Below are 6,072 nucleotides of genomic sequence, written 5' to 3'. Positions count from 1 at the left end.
CCGGGCTGTGCCCCTGGGACAGGGCTGTGCTCCTGGGGCCGGGCTGTGCCCCTGGGGCCGGGCTGTGCCCCTGGGGCCGGGCTGTGCCCCTGGGGCCGGGCTGTGCCCCTGGGACAGGGCTGTGCCCCTGGGGCCGGGCTGTGCCCCTGGGACAGGGCTGTGCCCCTGGGGCCGGGCTGTGCCCCTGGGGCCGGGCTGTGCTCGGGGGTCCGGGCTGTGCCCCTGGGGCAGAGCTGTGCTCCTGGGACAGGGCTGTGCTCCTGGGACAGGGCTGTGCTCCTGGGGCAGAGCTGTGCTCCTGGGACAGGGCTGTGCTCCTGGGACAGGGCTGTGCTCCTGGGGCCGGGCTGTGCCCCTGGGGCCGGGCTGTGCCCCTGGGACAGGGCTGTGCCCCTGGGGCCGGGCTGTGCTCCTGGGGCCGGGCTGTGCTCCTGGGGCCGGGCTGTGCTCCTGGGGCAGAGCTGTGCCCCTGGGGCCGGGCTGTGCTCCTGGGGCCGGGCTGTGCTCGGGGGTCTGGGCTGTGCTCCTGGGGCCGGGCTGTGCCCCTGGGGCCGGGCTGTGCTCCTGGGGCAGAGCTGTGCTCCTGGGGCCGGGCTGTGCTCGGGGTCCGGGCTGTGTCCCTGGGGCCGGGCTGTGCTCCTGGGGCCGGGCTGTGCTCCTGGGGCCGGGCTGTGCTCCTGGGGCCGGGCTGTGCTCGGGGGCCGGGCTGTGTTCGGGGCCAGCCCGGTGTGCTCTCCGCACCGCAGCGCCGGCTCGGCTCGCTCCCGTTTGCTGCGGAAGGAGGGAGACTGAGCAAGGGTCACAGCTTGCCTGGATCCAGCTTTGCTCGTGTACCAGCAGAATCAGCAGAGCAGCCTTTCGAAGCCAGTGAATGGAAACACGGTCAGCGAGGAAGTCTTGGCTTCGTGGGGAAAACTGTAGCAACTTAAATTTTATTTAGCCATTAAACGTGAGCTAACCCTTATGTGAATACCAACTTCTGAAACCACAGGGAAACCTCCCACAGGCTACACGGCTTTTACCAGATCACATTATTTATTTGGCTTCATTTTTATTTTTTTTAAACTTTATTTTTACAATACACACACATGTGTGTGTACTCCCTGGAGCATAGAATTCAAGTGCTAACTTCAGTTCCTTTATATTTAGTTTCAATGTAAAATAATAATAATAATAATTATTATTAATAATAATAATAATTATAATAATGTCAGTAATAGTAATAATAATAGTAATCCCCTAGTGCAAATTTACAGCAGCGAAAGTTGGGATCAGACCCACATGCAAAGCTGTTAAGTACTTGAGCGTTACTTGTATCAACAAAGCAAATCTCTTTTTGGCAAAGGAGGTGGGGGAATAAGAAGAGATTTTTGTAGTTGTATTTGCAGTTTCCTTTTCCCTTCCTTTCACTCTAGAAATTCTTTATCCTTTCATGCACAGCTGAGAATTAGCCATTTATTCTTAGTGCTGGCGATGCAGTCTTTGATATTTAAAATGGAATGTGATGCTCTGTGGTTTTGAATGAAGTACATGCTAGCAGATTAATGGTGCAGAACAGTTAGACACTGAGCATTTTTTTTCCTTTCCATATTATTTCATCATTGCAAAAAAAATTAGATATATTTTTTTAAAAGAAGAGCCTGTGAATTGTCTATTGTTTATGCGGTGAAATTGTTTTCACAGTGTTGTCATTCTCTTCTAAGTTGAAATCATTGAATAGCTATGAGCTGTCACATTTTTTGTCACTTATAACTGCATCAAGCTGTGCTGACAAAATGTCCCTGCATAACTGTTAATATGCATTGTCATTTTAAGCATGAAACAGTTTAGCTAATGATTTATCTCTTATAATGCAGCACTTGGGGCAGCTGTATGATTTGTCTCTTTAGCAAGTCAAGTAATTTCTTTAACAAAATGTTAAGCACAGATGGGCCATAGGCTGTCAGTTAACCATTATTGTGCATGCATCTGCTTGCCTTCAATGCACTGTTTTATGTATTCAGCCACTTACTTAGGCACAGTTCTCTGAAAAGCGGAACCTACTCTGATTGGCAAATAAAATGTTCATTTGTCTCTTCTTCCTATTGTTTTGTTTTGGTAACACATGTCAGCAGCTCAATTACCCAGTTCATTAACAGCTCCCAGTGGACATGATGGCCAACCCATGATAAGGAGGGCGATTGTGGCACATATGGTCAATAATAGCCTGTCTCTTGGTAATTGTAAATAAAAGTCACTGTTGGCCATTTCCTTTTACTGCAGCTACTGTTTTCCTTTTCACTTTGCCGTACAAAGCACATTTCTCTATGTGAATCAGCCCAAACAAAACAAAAATACCATCCATTTCTCTCAAGAAGATCACTTTTATCACTGCTGTGATGATTGCTTCCTTTCTGTGCTGACTTTCCAGCTTAGAGCTCACAGGATATGGGTTTGCTCTTTTCCAATTCCAGCAACGGATTAATTGCTCTTATTAATGAGTTTACTTAAGTAGCAACATATTTTCTCAACATTTCTCTCATTCTCCCACTGCAGATTTTTTAATGTGCCTGTGAACCTAAAAAAAGTAATTCACAATTTTTTTTCTAAGTATGCCCTTTACAAATAGCAGCAGTTTTCAAAGGAGTAATTGAAGTGTGACTTAATCCTTGTTAGATGAACGATATTCCTGTCTGGAACAGAGGCTTTCTTTTTGGTTTAGTTTCTCCTTCTTTGATATATCATAGTCAAAATGCCAGTAGAACTGGTTAAAAGCAGTTTTACTACTTGTGGGTATTTCACATTGTACCAGGTACTCTGCTGCTTTCTAGCAAGGTTGAGAATTTCTTTATATATTTGCTGATTCCTAAATTTTTAATAGGAAAATAGGAAGCATGTAGAAGCACTAGCATGTTTTATCATAACCCATCTGAGAAAACTTTTGTGGCTGCTTGTTTCATTCTTTGTTTCCTGAAATTTGATTTTGCTTTTCCTCTCAAAAAAAAAAAAAAAGAGTCCAGTTGATAACAAGTTTTGGGCTGTGACTTCATAAGGTGAGACTTGGGGTGTCCAAATCTCCCTTCTGTCCTCTTAACCTCACAGATGTTGAAGCGCAGAAAATGAATGTTGAGTTGGGTAAAATTGCGACGGAGTATCAGTAACCTTGCCCAAAAGCGCTTTGGTGGGAGAATCTAAACTTGAGGGGTGCTCCTTCCATGTTCCTTGCAGCATGCTTTATCTTTGATAAACACGGCATTCAGTTGCAGCATCTGAAGAGCTCACAGGTGGCTGTGGGGTGACTCGGGACCCCTGAGCCCGTCCCCTGCTGCCTGCCATATTCATAACTAATCTGTAGTCTCCTCCCCGGGCTGCAGGCACTCGGGGAGTTGTTGAGTGTCAGAGTTTATTTGTCCTGGTTTGATTAGCACAGACCTGGCAGGGCGTATTTTCTTTTTAATGGCTCCTCGCTGTGACAGTGAGGTTTTGGGAGGAGGAGGAGGAGGAGAGGGGGGAGCCTGGCGTCATGTTTCCCCAGGCAAACACAGAAAAATGAAGGGCTGATGTGCTGGGAGGGAGAGAGGTGCTCTAGAGTCTTCATTATATTTTGTATGGATACAAGAGCCTGCCCCTAAACAGGACTGCTGAGAGGGGGGCTGTTAGCACGAAATAAGGATGCTGGTTTAGCTTCCTGTGGACTGTACTTTGAAGAAGAAAAGGATGCTCGATGCATTTCTATCTTGTCGACTGTTAGAAAGCCAGCTGCTGAAAGCCTACCCCAACACAAACAAGGATCCAGGCAGGAATGCCCTGCTGGCCACCTACTGCTGCTCCGGGCTGTCACAGGGAGCCAGCACCAGAGGTGTGTTTGGGGACACCAGAGGTGTGTTTGGGGACACCAGAGGTGTGTTTGGGGAGCGCCTCGGATCCTCTGACACCCTCAGCCTGGGGCACTTCTGCTGCTCTCCGTCATTCCCCCTCAGAGTGGTGGAGGGCCGCGCTGGAGCCCCTCACCTCTGGTGGGGAGAGGCAGCGTTGGAGGGACGCCTCCAGGTGCGGAGGTTTGGGGAGGGGGAGCTGGATTAACCCCTGCTGTGCATCCCCTTCACCCGGCTGCCCTCCCCAGCCCCCCGGCCCGCCGCCCCCGCCTCCACGGCAGCCGCTTTTGTGCCTCCCGCATCCTGCCAGGCAGGTGTCAGAGCCCTGAATGCGGGCAAAGGCCCCACTGATGGATACCACAGATGGAGCGTGGAAATCGGCCCAATAGGCCTCAGCCACAGGCCATTTCTTAGGACCCAACAAAAGCCTCCAAATAAGTCAACAAAAATCCCAAAGATCACAAAGAGAAAGTGTCATTTGTCATTTGCTGTGGGTTTGTGTGGGGGTGGCGGCCCTGCTGCACTCCCCTTGCCTGCACCCGAGCAAACACGAGGAGGTCACTCCCCTCGCCTCGGCCTGGATGGCTGAGGGGATCAGACGGGAGCCAGCAGCCACTGCTGCCCGGTGAGCCCCAGGGCAGGGAGAATGAACACCCAGAGAGCCCCTGGGCTGACAGAATGAACACCCAGAGAGCCCCAGGGCTGACAGAATGAACACCCAGAGAGTCCCAGGGCTGACAGAATGAACACCCAGAGAGCCCCAGGGCTGACAGAATGAACACTCGGAGAGCTCCAGAGCCAGCAGAATGAACACCCCAATGAGCCCCAGGGCAGGGAGAATGAACACCCAGAGAGCGCCGGGGCAGGGAGAATGAACACCCCAAAGAGGCCCAGGGCTGACAGAATGAACATCCCAAAGAGCCCCAGGGCAGGCAGAATGAACACCCAGAGAGCCCCAGGGCTGAGAGAATGAACACCCAGAGAGCTCCAGAGCTGCAGTCGTGCAAGGGGGACACCCTGTGAAATTAATCTTGCTTAAATAAAGAACTGAGAAGATGGATGTGTGGAGGGTAGCTAGCTAATAAACCACTACCAGAACCCTCCCTTGCCTTTGCGATTTGTAATTTTTTTTCATTGGCCTTATTATAGTGAGATCTATGGCTAGACAGAATTCATTCTGACCGCCACGCTAGGAGGAAGAGACAGTGTAATATGTTATTAAATTAAATTAAATGTTATTAAAATGTTGTGGTGTGTGAAGAGCTGTGAGAGTAGTTCTGCTTTCCTGGGTCACAGATGATAACCTCTCCATGATAACCCCTCTGCCTGCCTCTGTCAGGTGCACTGTGTTGCAGCCCTTATGCATGGGCTTTAAATGGTTGTCATGTTATTGTTATTTAATTATTTAAATGAAATGTCTTGCTGAGAGGAAGAACAGCCCATGGAATGACCTCTTGTGTGTCATTTTGTTGTTTGGTTTTTGCCCCAATGTGTCTATTTACAGTGTTTGGAAAAGGGATGGTTGCAGAACTCCAGGTGACCAAATGCTGTGACATTGGGCACTGGGGTTTTGCATTTGTGGTGGTAATCTGCATGCAGAATTTCCTTAGGCCACCACATAGGTCATGAGCAGTTAAGGGACAAATAATTTCTCTTTAATTCTGCAATTTATTTTTTAATTACTCTTTGTGACTCAACAACTGGTAGCGCTGTTGGCTGCCTTTCCCATTTTGAGCTGTATAATAAGAGGGTTTCCAGTGATCCCAAGGAAGCCAGTCAGGGAATCTCCCACGGCAGTGAGTCTCCTTCTATTTATAACTTGAGGGGCTGGAAAATTAGGATCATTAGGAAACATGTAAAGGTTAGTGATATGCATGTTTTGTGTCTGTGGAGGTGATGGATGTAGAAATAACCCAGCTAAAATCTCACCAGCTTCGCCGGTACTGAATAATATCTTTGTGTATCATGGAAGTCAGTAGACATGTTACTGAGATACTGCTTAGAGAGAGGGCAACTCACTGTGACTATTGAACATATATAAAATACATATTGCTTGTCTAAAGGATGAGCTGTATCCAATTTTTGTGCTTAGCAGTACTCTGTCTGCCTTCTCATCTATAGAAGAATCTAATAATGGTATTTTAATAGGAAAAAAAATAAGAATAAAATCTTCCTTGATGATAATATTTACAAATACTTTGTAAAAATAAAAACAGTA

General features: G+C 48.2%; 1 protein-coding gene across 4 annotated transcripts in view; it reads left to right on the top strand.

Moving 5' to 3' along the window:
- The window catches only part of PAX3 (paired box 3), a 75,118-nt gene that overhangs the window by 42,908 nt on the left and 26,138 nt on the right, over positions 1–6,072 (top strand). The gene's annotated exons all lie outside the window — the stretch shown is intronic.

The sequence above is a fragment of the Cyanistes caeruleus genome, chromosome 10 (assembly GCF_971803275.1).
Source record: "Cyanistes caeruleus chromosome 10, bCyaCae1.hap1.1, whole genome shotgun sequence".
NCBI lineage: Eukaryota > Metazoa > Chordata > Aves > Passeriformes > Paridae > Cyanistes > Cyanistes caeruleus.
The sequence above is the reverse complement of the archived record's forward strand: the minus strand, read 5'-3'. Positions and strand labels throughout refer to the sequence as shown.